This window comes from Barbus barbus (genome assembly GCF_936440315.1).
Source record: "Barbus barbus genome assembly, chromosome: 9".
Classification (NCBI taxonomy): Eukaryota; Metazoa; Chordata; class Actinopteri; order Cypriniformes; family Cyprinidae; genus Barbus; species Barbus barbus.
The window spans coordinates 3,887,460-3,904,973 of record NC_136737.1 but is presented as its reverse complement, the minus strand read 5'-3'; the positions used below and the strand labels follow the sequence as shown (position 1 = coordinate 3,904,973).

At 38.6% G+C, this 17,514-nt stretch overlaps 1 protein-coding gene across 6 annotated transcripts in view; it reads left to right on the top strand.

Annotated features, from left to right (window-relative positions):
- LOC306875449 (receptor-type tyrosine-protein phosphatase S-like) overlaps positions 1-17,514 on the top strand; it is a 208,696-nt gene that overhangs the window by 62,084 nt on the left and 129,098 nt on the right. The window contains exons 1-2 of one of the 6 annotated variants that reach the window (XM_079426009.1): positions 15,872-15,998; positions 16,154-16,314. The exons of the other annotated variants lie outside the window; for them this stretch is intronic. The gene's annotated coding sequence lies outside the window, so the exon portion shown is untranslated. Of the gene's footprint in view, positions 1-15,871; positions 15,999-16,153; positions 16,315-17,514 lie in introns of those variants that run through there. 6 annotated transcript variants of the gene reach the window in all.

Genomic DNA, 17,514 nt, shown 5'->3' with positions numbered 1-17,514 from the left:
ACTTAAATTTTTTTTTTTTATTTTGTTTTTTCAAGTGCAGAATCGTCTAGTCCCATCTTTCGCCAGACCACGTTAACGTGTTAAATTCACTGAACAAATGCGCATGATCTGAGTAAGTAAAACTAGCATTATTTTGTTTTTAGACAATATAGACAACATTAAGTACATTTTTAAAAGCCGTTTTAATGCTATTCCTTGATAAAAGTTTATTTTGTTTTATTTCCTTTATTTTACCAGGATAGTCCCATTGAGATCTAAAATCTCTTCTTCCAGGGAGTCCTGGCCAAAATGGCAGCACAAAAAAGTTTCACACAAAACTGTTTACATATACATTAAAACTTGTACACACACACAAAAAAAACCTAAGTTCTTAAAACATTTACACGTTTCCTTACAGTTAGACCATAAAACATTTTTAAAGGTATTCAGCGAAGGAAGTTTTTCCAACATTAAAATACTCTGTGTCTCATTCCATAAGAAAGGAGCATAAAAAGAGCAAGCAGTTTTGCCAAACTCTTTGTTTTAATATGTTGGCTAACTTTATATGAAAATGAAGAATTCTGTCAGTCTATTGATTGATTTTCCATTTCTGCATTGTTCCAGCCGATCTGAATAAATAAGCTATGCACCGGTTTATGTTGAGTGTATGCTCTTTCTTTTTTTCTGTTTAACGACTGCCTAATATTAAATGATGATAACACGAGGCAAGCATATGGCATAATCATGACCTATTTTTAGCAGAATTCATTGAGGGATTTGACAGTGTGATTCAAAGATTTACGTATTTCAAGTGTAGGCTGTTATACAGACACACGCACATTTTTTTTTTTTCTTTTGCCATTATTTGGGGGTTTCTAGCTTTTAGACTAGTCGGATACAAAACTTCCGTTTAAACGACAGTCAAATTAGTTGTAGCGCACATCCCTAGCCAAAAACCTCCCGTCATTGAATACATAATTGGAAAGTCAGATAAATTGGGAAAAACAAATCAATCTTTGTACTGCATGCAGAAGTAATCCTTTTTAAAGTAATACCACCTATAGGGGAAAATACCAGCAAAACACCAAAAATAATTTTTGGATGCCCAAAGAACCTTGAACACTCTACTTTTTTTATTTCAGAATTTTTTTTTATACATTTAACTAGTCAACATAAAAACGTAACTAAAATACTTGATTCCAACATGCACTTAATGGAAACGTTTGACCGCTGAGCTCGCATTTTGCACGTGAAACAATATTCTAAAAATGTGGCCCTTAAGGGTTTTTTTTCCCACATTCCATTGCCTGCGTCACATCACATCACGTGTGAGCGTTTGATCAATGTGGTGAGATTAGCATATTGTCGGTGTCTAATTGTAATGTTATTTCTATTCAAAATCACGATTCCTTGATAAAAAATAAAAAAACAAATTGTGGAAAAACTTCAAATTCGAAGTAAATTCAATAAATAGGAAAAATTGCCATTTATTTTTTTAATAATCTAACAAAATAAATTTTCCACTATGAAGTACCCTGGAAAGATTTCATAGATGTTGATGATTCTTCGTGAGACCATCGACGCCAATAAAAAAAAAAGAATTTGGTGTAGAAAAAATGTAGTAACACTTTATAATAAAGTTTCATTTGTTAACATGAAGATTCTACAGCATTAGTTAATGTTAATTTGAACATTTACTGATATAGCAATTTAATATTTGACAAATTGAGATGCCACCAGAGGAAGTTTACGATTGCCAACATAGTGTTTTTGTGGTACTTTTTTTTTATGCCTTCACATTTAACATCGCCAAAAGCCTCCTGCCATTGAAAACAGAATTGGAAAGTCAGATATATTTAGATAAGCAAATCGACATGCAGAAGTAATCCATTTTAAAAGTCCAACCGCCTTTAGGAGAAAATACCGACAACCTGCCAATGAGTCTGATATTGCGAGTCCAGGATGGAGCCATTCATCTTATTTGTTTGTTTTCCTAAAGGCACCTTTTGTTTGTGCGTTTTAAGGTTTTTGTCCCATTTTGGTCATAAATGAGGCATGAAGCCAAACTCACGCAAGCAGGGATTCGCAGGGAATGAAATCCCGAGATTACCGCACCTAATATTGCCTCGCGATCTGCTTTTATTAGCTCCATTACATCCTCCATATCCTGACCTTTTGGCGACACTTACACAGGCGTTTTATCTGGCCGTTGGGGACGGGATGGGGGCGAATGAATGAATGAAGAGATGAATTGCATGTTATCTCCCTTCTGCGTGATTGGGGAGGCGATAATGTCGACATTTTGGTGGTGATGGCGCAGTGGATAAGACACATGCCTTTGGTGTGAGAGACCCGGGTTCGAATCCACTGTGAGACACCAATGTGTCCCTGAGCAAGACACTTAACCCCTAGTTGCTCCAGAGGCGTGCGACCTCTGACATATATAGCAATTGTAAGTCGCTTTGGATAAAAGCGTCAGCTAAATGAATAAATGTAAATGCAAACAGAGGGGTGTAGCCTGCGAGGGTGGATTGCAGTTGACTAAACGAAGCGGAGATGAGCGCTGGATAAAATGTGCTAACTAGGAGCGAGGCCTGTACTTGAATGGCTCTTCCACTTCTCTAGTGTCTCTCGCTTTGGGGAAATTGTGAGAGATTAAGTCCGTCTGGTGGTTTTTCACAGTGGTGGTTTAGGGCCGTTTAACGAAATTGACTTAATACATCTTCCTTCACTAATAAAAATAAAAGTTCAAAAGGAGCTTTCATAGCGATGACGTAGAACAGATCTTAAAGAACAATTCTTAATGTGAAGAATATTGACTAATCTAAACCTTTTTTTATTATAGAGGACCTTGGAAGGGTTACATGGATGTTGAAGGTTGTTCATGGAACCATCGACGCCAAACATTCTCATTTAAATTATTTTTGGATTTGTTTTTTATATAAAGTGTTTAGTTTTTGGTTCTTATCTTTTAATAAATCACAGTTAATGAAACCATTTTTTTTCTAATTGTTTTTATTTTGACTTTTTTCTGACTTTTTCATCTGCCTCTTTACCTTGAGTATGAAATGCATACGTTGCACAAACTCTATTAGCTTCTGAACCTTAATACGCGTACGAGCTAATAAGCTAAGAGGCCTGTATGCTGTAAATCACTGTACTCTTCTCCAAATAGTCGGCGGAGAGACGTGCTAGTCATTCGTAGCAGAGGCCAGTGTTGTTTGAGTTTAGCGCGACGGGTTTTGAAAGTGATGGATGGCCATCGTTCCCTTTGTTTATCTCTGCAGATATCTGAATCGAAAACGCATGAAAGATCTGAGAAATCAAGCTAAATGTATTCAGCTGAGAGCCGAAGGTCAAGCTAACACATTCGTGTTTGTGTGTGTGTGTGTGTGCGTGTGCATGTGGTGCCGTGATTCAATTACTTTCTGAAGGGATTTGTGTTGCTCACATAGGCAGCCGTATTGTGGAGTTCATTTCGCCTTATGAAGTACAGAAGTATTGAGTCGTCTGATATGAATATTACTTTCAGGAATCAAATAAATCACAGTTTGTAGTTTTTGTAGCATTTATATCTATCTGTGTAGATGGGAGGCTCATGCATCCATTACTGTGGCTTTGTAGCTCCGCCCACTGTGCAATCTGATTGGTCCAAATATTTAATTATTAAATATATGGTCCAAATGTTAAACATAAATATTAAAATCTGTCAATTCATTATTATTTGTTTTTTAAATTATTTTTGTATTTACATTTTTACATTACGGTTCAAATATTTGTCTTTTTACTATGTATATGCTAAACAAATCAAATTTGTAAAAATTTATTTTTTATTTTTTTTAAATATACATTCTAAGTGTCTAATTGTTTGTTCCCGTCTTAAATAATAAAAAAAAAGATTAAAACCTTATAAATAGAAATTGATTAATACCTTGGATTTTGTCTGTAACACACGTATATGGTTCAAAATCCACTCAGTTTCAGTGTTTTTTTTCCAGAAGTGGTTCTCGACTCCCGAACCCGGTGTTGTTTTGAGCGTGTTTTCCCAGTGAACCCATTTAATGATGACTGCAATGCCTCCTGACAGGAGTTTTGAACACACGACGAGCCAAATCAGCAACAAATCCTATAAAATGAGCAAACGTTTGTGTCCGAGGAGCGTCGACAGGCCTCCGAAAAAAAACAGTGCATCGATTTCTGCACGCGTGCCAAACATGCATCAGATCTACAAACACGCACATACACACACTGATTCGACAGGACACATGCGGCAGCTCCAGATCACACAGACTCTCGCGCTTCAGTAATAAGATGCAGGAGCTGAAGGAGGTGCGGATCTGTGTTCATAGACTCACCGTGGGCTTAATACTGGAGGAGTGTGCTGCGTTTCAGAGGTCAGAATCAGACGCTCTCTGCTGCTCGGGAAGGCCTGTGCTTTTACAAGGGCTCCGTTCCAACATCATCTTTCACTGCCTACATAGGCAGCTGCCTACTGAGATGACATCTTTTATTAAGACTGAACCGAACTGAACCTCATGACTGATTTGGTACAACCTATAGTCGTTTCAGTGCTCATATTTATAATCAACGTTTCTTATGCTTCCTCGGGCATTTTGTGTTTAATTTTTTTTAAATACAATTAAAAAACAATAATTAAAAAACAAAAAAAAAACTAGACTTATTCTATAAAATATAAGAAGCAAATAAGCAGCAAGTAAAAAAATAAATCAAATTAACTAATATTTAAATGTAGTTTTATTTTTTAATATTATCATTTTTATATTGTTGTTTTTCAACCAATGGTCATTACAAGAAAGTTCTTAGCTTTCAGAATTTTATTTACATATTTTTTTCTGTCTTAAAATATATATTATAAAAAGAATAAATGGAAGTAATTCAACTTGAATAAAATTGTTTAATATGTATTTGTTCCATATTATTTTTAAAAATACTAAAATATAGCAAATTTTATAAATAAATAAATAAACAAACAAACAATGAAAAGACAGGTTTTAATGGTTTACGTTATATTTTGATACTTCAGTATGTTTTTGATTAACATTTTTTATTCATTTATTTTCATTTTGCCATTTTTTTTTTTTTCAACAAAGGGCCATTAAAATGAACAGCTTAGCTTTCATAAAATATCCTACAAATTAAAAAGAGGAAACAAATAAAAATGTTTTAATGATGATTTTTTTTAGGTTTTAATTCAATTACCTCAATTACTTTTAAGTCAATAATTAAATTACTAATTATTTTTTTTTGTACAATGTTCATAATAAATTGAAAAATAATAAAAGCAACAAATTTGAATGAATGAATGAATAATTAAATTTTTTAAACCTAGCTTAAAGTTATCTTTGGTACTTCAGAACGTTTATAATAAACGTTTTTTTCCAGTCTTTTTTTTAGCTAATTATTTTCTTTTTCAAAGGGTCATTAAAATGAACAGCATAGCTTTAAAAAAAAAAAAAAACTATTTAAAAATGTCAGGTTTTAATGAGATTTGTTAACGATTTAATTCAGTTCAATTACCAATTTAATTTAATTTTGGTACTTTTGAATATTCAGTATATTTGTAATCAGCTTAATGAATAAGAAAATACATAATATATAATATAAAATAATGCATTTAAAATTAAATATTGCAATATTAATGCATTGTTAAAATAAATAAATAATGCATTTCATTAAATACAAAATGTCAAGTTAGAATGATCTAATTACTAGCTATTTTGTAGTACTTTTCAATATTCTGTATCTTTATAATCAACGTTTTTTACTTCATCTGAAATGTTGGATGTTATTTTTTCCCTCTGGGCTCATTTCAGTGCATTCCGAGGTTTACTGCCAAATATGCATGTGAGTCTGCCTTCAAATGTGTCCAAAAGGGTTTAGAAGGAAGTGTGATTCATTGTGGAGTAGCTTTAGATCTGTTAGCGTGCTACCGTGCGTTCAGGAGTGTGTGTTGGGTGTTTATAACCGTATGAGCACTGAACAATGGCTGTGTACTTGCCATTTATCTGTTTGTGTCCCCCAGCGATGTCCAGCTCAATGTTCAGCCGCAGCGCGACACACGGATGCCCGCTCGATTATCAGAGCGCCACCCATGTTCTGTCACCTCCTAATTAAAGGCCATCTAAATTGAGCCCCAGGCATGCGACGGCCTGTAGTATTTCCTCGTAGGCGAAATAAAGTCGATGACGGGATGAATCGATACACACACAGCAGGCACTTTCCACAAAAAGGGTACAAAATAGGGCTTGAACCTTTAAAATGCCACTTTATTTTTATAGTAGGTGTGTAACTTGTAGAAAATGTTGTTTTTTAGGATGTCTAAATATGACTCGTGTGTAGGATTGTAATTTTTAAGTTTAAATCTCTGATTTTTATAAGAAATTAGGAGACAGTTTGAATGAAAATAGATGTAATCAAATTTTAATAAAATTTATATGATTAATTATTTAATACGTTTAAATATTATTTATAGTGTTTATTTAAAAATGTTTATTTAAATCTAAATCTAATTAGTATAAAATGTCAGTATGGATATCACAACTTTTAATAACTTGTTTTTCTCATAAATTAAATTTAGCTAAAAATGATAAATGTACAGTTCTCATGAATGAAATCAAATAGATTTGATTGACCATCATCTCCTGCAATAATTAGTTTGAAAGGTTGATCTTGACAGATGCAAAAACTTGCATGAAAATAACATTAACAAGTCAAACTAATTTAATAAAATCAAAATCAAATGCTATCAATCATATTATATTAATTTATTATAAATATTTTAATATTATTAATTTAAAAATGCATTGTTTAAATCTAATAACAATTAATACATTAGTTACATATACAGTTGCTTGTATTTATTTATTTTTTGATGAACTCTTTTTAAAAACTATTTGTTTGACTTTTTTTGCTTGCAATAATTGACAGGTTGAGCTTGACAAATAAAAAAGATTTGAATAAAATAACTGACAAATTGTCACAATTGCTTTTAATAGTTCCTACTCCAAAAAACATTGGATTTGTACATCTTTTTCTTTAAATGTGAAGAAAAACCAATTTGTACCCTTTTTGCGTGAAGAGCCAGCAATAATTTATGCGTCACGATATTTTAGGACTGATTCATGAGAGGTGCATTAGGACGACATGAAAGAGAGGGTCCAAATGGTCTCGCTCGACATGCTTTACGTAGATTATAAGATGATGAAATGATCTGTTTGTGTGTGTGCGTGCGTGTTGTTGTTCATGCGTGTGAGTGTGTGTCGGCACAGGCAACAGCGTGTGAGCTGGCGGGGAGTTCCGGTCTGTGTGGAATGAGGAGGCGAGCGTGTGCCTGTATATGATGCACTCATATCCGCCCAAAATAAGGAAAGGAAATGCAGAAAAACACATAACGAGTGAAAATAGAAATCACAGTGCATTAAGAATACAAGCAGCCACTGAATATGTGAAAATACATTTAAAGATAGGTGGAGCCAGGCACCAAATGGACGGTGTAGTCCGGGTGTTGCTTGTGTCAAACGACTGAATTTGACAACCTTTCAGTCGTACACTCTGCTAGCAATTACCTCAAAATGTGTGTCCCTACATTTAGCGCAGATAAATTTATTCATTTCAGCTAGGGTCGCACTGAACACCCTTGTTCGCTTAGCTAAAAACGTTAGCTCTACCAAAACAACAAGATCTTGATGTCTTGTGACTCAAACACAGGAGCTTTGATAGCTCAGATGGTGGCATGATTGTAATTTGGGCAAGCTAATGTCGTTAACTTAAGTGTCTAATAAACAACATCTCTGTTAGCCATGAAGACACCGCAAAGGTTCGTGGTGCTTTTTCAGACTCCAAATAAGGAAGTATCCCAAGTATGTTTCATGTTGTTCGAATTCTTTCATGTGGCTTCTTCCCATACAACCATCTGAGGCCAGTGTTTGATGTCCGTTGCCATGTTGCGCGAAGCTCCATGCCGGAAAGTTTTAACATCTCAGGGAAGCAGCATGGTGACTTCCTAAACGTCTCTGTGGGCGAGGTGAAAATTTGGGGATCGTTGCGCAGACAGCTGGAAAAAGTCAAACTAGAAAGTTTTTTTTGGAAAAAGTGCACATCTGAGCTCAACTTATTATTATGGTTGAGAAAAGTGTGAATTTTGGAGAGTCCCAAGACTGGCATTAAAATAAATTATGATTAGCATAGGTGTCCCGCAGGGTTCTGTCCTCTGTCCTATTGTGTTTTACTTAAAATTATATTATAGTGCCTTCTACAAGTCAAGCACACCTAGTGATGTTTTATTTATCTTTGCTCTGAAGTGAAATACTCCTCCAATATGTGTTCACTAAAAACATCCAGCATAACGGTAATAATTGTTCATCTGCTGGAGCTGCTATTGATTTTCCTCCACTCTCTTTGGGTTGTTTTTCTTTATTTTGCCTTTGGATTCCAGCTCAGTGCGGTCGGCTCTTGCACAACCCGTTGTGAGGTTTCCTCCTGCTTCTTGGATGCCGTTCAAGCTGGAAAATAGTAACACGAGTGAAATTCGATTACGGCGACAAAAATGATGCGCATTTAAAAGGCATGAAAGTAGCTATCATCAGTGGATTGCTTTGTCCTAGAAGGGGTTGTGCCTTTTAAAGATATGAGCCTCCGTTGTTGAAAAGGGTACTGCTGGCATAAACACACACACACACACACGCTTGTCTCACACGCATGGTTTCATGCTTGTATTTTCATTTATAGCCAGTGCCTTTTTTCCAGATTAAAAGGCCTATGTATGTTTTTTTTGTTTGTGAGATTAGTACTGAGCCATTTTTGTCCTGTTTTTGTGCAGTTTGCAGTTAAATGCAATGAAAACATGAAGAATGTTAACACAGTTGCAGTAACATAAGCCAATGTGCAAACAATCATTTTATTATTTTTGTTATACAGAGCTATTTATGGTTTCATTTTTTAATTTAATTTTATTAATAGTATTGGAAGATTGAACTAATTTCATTTTTCAAGTCTTCTCCTTCCTGCCATCAGAATTGCAGTTAGGAGCTTCATTCGGGTTTCTAGATTATAAATATCAAAGACGGCTGACATTTGCCCTCTTAAATTCAGTTAGCAATGAGCAACAGCACGGATAAGCCTGGCAGCTGAATAGTAATCTCTTTTCAGTGAATGTGATCAGAATCACTTTGCTTTTAAAATCATCAGAACGTAGAGACACATTGTCTGGATTACTGCAAATTAAGAACTGTAGTACAAAATTCTGCTTATTATCAGAGGCATACAAAGCAAATGTGAAATGTATTCCTGGCACGTTGGTCTGTGGTGCCTATGTGGGAAATATGGGTTCAGTTTAAGCCTGGTTCTCGTTTTGTTCCTGTTCCCCGGTGGATCTTTCCTGTAGTGTACTTTCACTAGTGGCAAAAGTTCAGAAATCCTTTGTCTTCTCAACAGACAAGTCAAGGTACATGGAAGTCAAGTGTGTCATGGAAATAGCTAAAGTGCCTCATGCATATTTCACCTAGACGGGTGTCTGAAATGGAGTTTGTGTGTGTGTGTGTGTGTGTGTGTGTGTGTGTGAGGGTTTTGTCCGGCTCCAGTATAGATTTCTGTCATGGTCTCCTCTGTGGATACTGTTACTCTATAGACAGGCAAAGATTCATTGGAGCTCAGCTGATGAGAGGGGCTTTAATGCTTATAGATGCATCCAGTTACCCACACAAATAACCACGTGAATTGATGCTAGTTCAAAAAGAGGCACATTTGTGTTTCTTAATCTGGATAATTTAGGTGATAATTTGCTCTAAAACTCCTTTTCGGTTAACATCAACCCTTTCCCTGTCACCATCTAGCTCTGTTCTGTTATGTTAACACCGTTTTTCAAAACCTAATCCATTCCCAATTGATAAAATCATGTCTGCCCTACATTTTCTTTATTAAATATCTAGTTTAGTTCAGAAACACATTTGTCAAATTGAAGGGATTTCAAATATTGACAGTATCTTGGAAAGTTAGTACACCATTTTTGGGGGGGCTCATTAAAATAGTTTTGGAGATTCCAGGGTGTCTTAGCAAACTTGTTTACTAGTCTCCCATGTATTTGTCTCAAAACATAACCCTTTTCAGCTTCTTGTACCCCAATAAGACAATTCCCAGCCAATGTTTTTTGAGCCACAGCCCAGTATCCATTGTTTACACAATGTTCAATTGTACCGTGGAGTCATTAATCAGTTTGGGGCCCGACTGCCTCAGAGTTATTTTTATCTCCCAGCAGGCTCTAGAGTTCTTTCAGGGCAACCCTGCTTTTTATTCTAGATGCCCCTCCAGCACTACTGCCAACTTTACCGCCAGCCCTGTCTATAAATACATTCACCTCTTCTTGGAGGCTTTGAAGTCCCCATTCATGCTTCTTATGCACCCTTCAACGTCAGAGTCCAAAGGCAGACAGGAAGTCATGTGGCCCCTTCTCTTTCCAGAGTTGTGCGGGTCACAGGGAATGGCAGGATTATTCCCATGATGGACAGTTAAAAGAGCAATTGCCAAGTTGGCGACGAGGGTAGGGTCATAAGCAGACCTTCGGCATGGACTTTTTTTTCTGTAGTTGCCATGGAGAGCGCCAACTCACCTGACCTTTGACTGAGCACTTGACTGAAACCAGACTGCGAGTCTGAACATGTGGGTGGAGTTTCAGCTCCCTCCCATAAACTCTATTAGAAACATCATTCTAGTCTGAACTCTCCTATATGAAGGTGCTGTAAATTATTGAAAATATTACCCAGAATAGCTAAAAAAAAAAAAAAACCTTCCACTCCACATCCCTGTATTTTTTTTCTACTTCCACCCCATCAGCTCAGTGTCAAACCAAGTTCTCCACAGTTACGGGGCTAAAAGTGAGTTTTCCCAGTCCCTCTATTTTTAGCCTTTGCCTCGGGTGGAGATGAAACGGGAGCTGAAGGAATAGGAGGAATTTGGGTTTTTCAAGAAGCCATCATTGCATTTTTTTTCTCTCCCATAATCTGCCAATACATGCCTATTGTTTTCGTTTTAGCTACAGCAAACACGGCCAATTCCTTTGACCAGGGAATTCCCAGAATAAGGCAACTGCTTTCTCCCTATGGCATGTATGGTCCAGCTGGAGTGTCTACCTTTTTTGCTAAACTGTTGTGAATTCCCATGGTTTCCTGGGGTCTCATCAGGCTAGATGGTTCTGTCAGGGGTCATATCCTGTGTAGTTGAAAGCTAAACACCAATGTGGCGTTCTTCAAAATGCAAGGTTGCCCATTCTACATTTAAGTCTCCGTTCCTTGTAGCTGTTCATATACAGCCATGTTTTGTATGTATTAATTTCGTTTTTATCAATCAATGTTGTCTCGAGTCCTAGGGAGATCCTATCCACCACTCCTGTCTGCGCTGAATGCGAAGTGAGCCACTTGACTTGCAAATGGATGCAAACGTGAGTGGCGTATCACGCTTGGGTAACTGAAGAAGGATCAGTGACGCTTCCCATAGGCAAAGATTTATCGGCGGCTCCTGGCTCTCCAGAGGACAAGCCAGCATTCACCCTTTCCTTCTGTCTGTGTGTGTAACCTGCAGACTCCCACCTCAGGATTTAATGGAACTTCCGGGAGACTTGCCATTCATGGTACAGCGACTTCTACGCCGCTCTCAACAGCAGCCTTAATTGCTTTCAACACGGTGGCCGCTTAGTTAAAACAAGCTTGCTGTCAGGGAACATCCGAGTACATTCGACCCTGAAACATCTCATGCAGGCTAATCTCCGCTACCGCATTGCCACCTTCTCAAACCCACAGTAAAATCTCAAGCAAGGCGCCTTAGATTAACTTTTAGGCCCAGGGAGCCGATGATGAAATAACTGTGTTAAGCTAGCGTGAAACTTCCAAACCAAGACTCCCCGCCTCGGCAACACACACTAGCCTAAATGGAACCCTGCAGCTCGGACCGTCTGTTTGACATTGATGCTTCTCAGTACATAATTGATATTCACCTGTCTCCTCTTAGACAAGGGTTAGATTAAGGTTAAAACCGGGGGGTTTCGAAATGCCGTCCTTGGGTTTATTGGCAGAAGGTTGAAATGGCAAATCAGCTGAGATTGTCGGCGTAATGAATTCGTCCCTAGCCGTAAAACCTCTCCCCATACATTAACCTGCTCTTTAAAGGTTAGTGTACACCCTCGTTCCAAGGGTACAGAACCACTGCTAAGTGCGCCATGCACATAATGTTGCCATTGCTGCAGCATACTCCAACTAGCCTGATTGTCCCCATCATATTGTGTTTATGAAAAGATATTTCTCTCACAGTGGTGGCTGATTAGCTAACTAATTGTTAGCGGCGTAAAGGGAGGCCAGGCTCAGACGTTGGCATGCAGAGAGCTGCGCATTACAGTTCCACTCCCACACTCTCATTAAAATACCATTCGGAGACGGGTTATTTATTTTAGCTGTGGAATGCTGGGAAGGGGGCTGCCTAGCACAGGGAGGAGAAGGTAGTTTATTTCGTCCGAGTGGACAGCTGACTGTGGTTATTCCACATTGACACGGAACGTGGGATTTGGTTTTCGCAAAGTTTACGATAATTATCCCCACTGCAAGCCAATGAGTGGACCGTAAACAAAAACATCATGCGTTGTCATTTAGGTGAGGATGCTAATCTCTGAGGGGCTTTCTTTGCTAAGTCTTTCCTCCTTCGTTTGTAACGGCAGCTAGTATGCGAATTATGTAGGTTTCGGGGGTGTGAATTTTCTAGCACATTGCACAGTTTAGCATTTTTGTAGCTAAATATTGTGCAGTTTTTCAGTTTCGTTTAGTGTTGTTTATTTATTTATTTGTTTATTTTTTAACCACAGTTTAGCGGCATTTTCTAGCACAGTTCTGCTCAGTTTGCCAAGTATGTGAAAGACTCAAATGTAGCTTGTTTGTGCTACATTTCCAACTTCATAATAGTGATAATGACAGCACTTGTCACGTTTTGTTAGTGTAAATGAAAACCGCTTGAGCTTTGTACTGTTGCTCCCTCCTCAGGAAAATATGATTTCTGTTAGCTAGCTTTTATTTAGCAACAAAAGAAACCGTTGTAGTTACTGAAACGGTTTAAGAAAAAAATCTTATTTGTGTATTTGTAGGAATATGTAGTTTTTAGACTGACATTTTGTTTTGATGTTCTTGCAGAGGGTTTGCAGAAGATTCAATTCTTGGATGTTTTCCCTTGCTGTTTTTTCTTTTTTGACAGAAAATAGGTTTCGTGAAACATGCACCTTTTTGTCAGTTTCCTTCAACCCATCAAGCCTCTTTTGTGTGGCCGCATTCCTTCTGTTTATGTGTGCTTATAACGTACTGTGTCTCTGTGACTGCCTTTCAATCGTGTGTGAGACCGAGAGCTCCCCACTTACCGATTGAAGATTGTTTTCTAGCCGAGTGGTGGCTGAGTGAGAAATCTGGAGTGAAAACGAGGGATGAAGAATGAGAGGGAGAGCGAGTGGGAGAATGTCAGAAAGTCAGGGCAGATGGACAAAAGGCCCAGTGTTATCGGCCCCAGCAGATCAGCCCCCAGAATGCCACAGCTGGTTCACATTTCCACGGGGAGCGATGGCGACCGGCTGCACTTCTCTCTTACTGACCCCATCCTTTTCTCTCACACACATACTAAATCTGGCCCTTAGCACACACTCGCTGAGCTACACTGCACTATAGAGCCTAACTGTGTTCGGAATGAAATGCTAGTTTACTCCTTACTACAAATTATGCAGTATATACTGCATACTAGTTTTTAAAAACAGCATGTTCAAAATGGACCTCTAGCTGACCTCTTTCGAAAAATTGTGAAGCATGTACTACAAACTGCATACCAGTTTTTGAAAATTGCATGTTCAGAATGGAATTCTAGCTTACTCCTTACTACAAATAATGCAGTATATAGTGCATACTAGTTTTTAAAATGGCATGCTCAAAATGGAATTCTAGCTTCCTCCTTACTAATAATTGTGCAATATATATACTGCATACTAGCTTTTAAAACTGCATGTTCAGAATGGAATACTAGCTAATTCCTTACTTCAAATTATGCAGTATATACAGCATAATAGTCTTTAAAAACATGTCCTAGCTTAACCTTTACTAAAAATGGTACAGTATATACTGTACACGGAATACTAGCTTTTAAAAATTGCACGTTTGGAATGGAATACTAGCTTATGCCTTACTAAATTAGTTTTTTTCTGTAACAACAATGCATGTGCTATGCATTCAGTGTTCTAGTATGCTACATTTTCTTCAGCAAGTGGGATCTAGTGCGTAAAAACCCAAAAAATATTTCTAGAGATTTCTTCTGCAGTATACATACTAAACAATGCAATTTTCCTCAGTAACTCTATGTTCTAGTAGCTTCATGACCAAAAACAGTTATATTGAGCTTCAAATAGAACTTAATTTTGGAGATCTAACAGCATGCTGTGACAGTTTATTGGGCAAAATTAAAGGAACGTTGAGTTTATTGGCTGTGCAATATGTGAATGTTGTTTTCTCCAGTGTTTTTGTTGTGGTGCTTCACATTCTTGCTTCTAAATTGACTTGCACACACAGAAACTGCCTTTAATATGGCTCGTTAGGCGGTACCTCTGTTTTTCAAGTGTATTTGTTCTAGTCCATCATTTTTACGTGATTCCAGACGAATCGGTTTTCATCCAGATCCACCATGTAGTCCCTGCATGTGTGTAAGCAACCCCCCACCCGTGTGCTTCTGGGGGATAGCTTGCTCTAGTAAACAGGGCTCCCTGCGCAGTTTCTCTCATGTGTGTTCCATACATGATCTTATTCAATCCCACTCTGTAATCCCTACTGCCTGTCTGTTTGGCCCCGCGGGCCTTGTTACCATTCACACTTGTTCAATCAAGCTCTTGCTCGCACAAGACTGCACAATTTTTATTGCCCCCGCTTGATCAGAGAGGGAGAGGGAATGTTTTCCATGCAAGACTTATGTGATTATTTCACTTACATTTGCGAGTGCGTCCTTAAATGATGCCTTTCTGGGAGTTTGTCTCTGTGAGTCTTTAGACTATACAAACTATAATAAATATATAGATGGATATATAGACAGATAGATTGCCCATTGTGTAACTGACCCAAATTCGAATCAAATATGGTTAATTTTTGTCTTTTAATATGAATTTGTCACATTTTATAAGCATAAACCTAACTTCATTTTAGATTTACTATTTTTAAACAGCCATTGTTGCGTTTTTTTTTGTTTTTTTTTTAACTTGCAAGTGTTGTTGTTATAAAACATCAGACCTTTGTTAGATTTGGTCTGCTGAGCCTGTCTGGAACCCACATTTTCACCATGGGAATATGCTCAGGGTTGCTAGGCTTGGGAGAAAGCATCTCCCCTAGCAAGGTATGCTGTGGAAAGTTTCCCTAGGACTCGATATGATTTCTAAAGCACTCTGGAAACTCAACAATGCAGAGGTTTGCCAAGAAAATACATTTTTGGAAAGGCTTCTGCTGCTATTTTAGACAGAACTGGACAGCAGTAACAATACCCAGCTTGATATTCTGCATAAACATGAGCATTTCAGAGTGAAACACAATCACACATTCTCTCGTTCTTCCCAAACACGCAGGCAGGCAACTCTTCCCTTGAGATGGCAGATCCGAGCAAGCCATATGGAGCAGGCTGCATCTTGCTGAGCACGCCTGACGACAGCCGAACAGCTTGGGCTGTACTGGAATGACAGCCTTCAGTTCTTTCACCAGGTTTTCCAAAACCTGCTTCTTTTGCTCTCTCCCACCCTCTTTGTTTTTCACTGTACTTTTCCCCCCTCTTCATAACCAAACAGATGGAATGAGGGACTAGCATCACATGTTTAGCAAGCAAACACACTTATCCGCTGACAGCTCCATCCTGGCTTAACAATCTGTCTCATTCAAGCACCTCCCTAAATGATGCCACATAACCACCCTTAGCTGTCGTCCCAGAGTGCACTTGAGGGCCTAGAGCTCACATATCAGGTGCTTGCCTCATCTTCACTCAAAGGAATAGATGATGGGAATAGAAATAACACGAGTGCACCCCTCGAACACAAACTTCCCCTTTTAAGGGAGCCAAAATGATAACTATGGCAACGTAAGATTGTGTTGTTTTTTTTCATTTCATTCCCTCCTAGCACAGTTGGTGGTTTACCACTTGATGTGTTCAACTCTTCTCCGGCACCTCCTCGTACCTGTTTCTCCATAATCGGCAGATGCGCCGCACCAGGTGGCTGGACCAGAGAGACCAGGAGAAAAGAGCGTCACAGCTTCTTAATTTAAAGTATTCAAATTCCTTGTGAGTGATTTTGATTAAGTCGGCCCACACATTCCCGTTCACGCTCAGCGGGTACTAACGAGACTTGGGCGGTGAGAAGGAGAAGGGGGGCTTCCTAGGCTGTAATGAACAGAACAGCTCTCTGCTTCCTTGTGCACACAAAGAAACTCTAGCCCAAAGTATCGATGTTAGGTTTGAAAATAAAGTAGCTGTATCTAAGATAAGAATTAGAGTCTATTTGTCTGCATCCGATTAAGGATCTCATGAGAGCTTTGAGTGTTCCTTGGCTAATAGCCAAGTCATTGAACCTATAGTATTGGTTTAGCTTTCCCACAATTTCATGTTTTTGGTCAGCGCTGCCAATTGTTACAGTAATGAAAAATTGATTGTCGTATAATCAGCCTGACTTGCTTGCGGGAAAATGTTCTTCTGTCAATTCCGTCTTCCCAGTCAACCAATCACCGAGATCGATTCATCGGATTGACTCGATTGTGTTCTCTCTCACTCTCCGTCCTTCCCTGAGCAAGGAAAGATTTACTCATCTCGTTTTCCCTCTCTTATTTAGGCCCGTTGTTCCATGAATGTGAGTCAATTGAGCGTTGTTGATGGAGGGGTTCTGCGAAAGGACAGAGCGAGGCTCCCAGTGTAGTGCTGTCGTCCTCTTACCTGTTCGTTCTGCCAACGTTTGTCATTTCTTTGACCGCTCGGACCCTCTGGACGAGCTGGAGGCCGCGGGGTGGCTGATGCGCCACAGCTAAGTCGAGGTACTGTCTCGCAGCTCAGAGGGCCTGTCAGATCTCTTTAGAGATAAAGAAACGAAGGCGCCTCTTGCTCTCACGCTGACTACACCTCACACCATGCAGCTCTGACTTAACGCCTGATACAGTGTTGAAAAGGGCCAGTTGTCTGACACGAATGAAACACCCACAGGGTCGTTCACGGCACACAATGCTGGCATCTTTTAATGCTGCTGTTCGTATTGTGTGCAGACGTAGGAGTTGAATGCATTTGTTTTTGATGGTCTTGCAATATTATTCCCAGCAAGTGTGGTTCCTAAAACGGAGCACAGGAATGCTGCATGGTTAAAAAAGAGCTTTAACCAGCTGCTTGACCTCTCACCTTTGATCCCTCCTGCAAGTCTTCAGTTGTCCAAAGAGGTAATAAGAACTTCTTTTGGGTGGCCAGGGAAGGATTTGTTGGGCATTGGTCAGGGAGTATTCT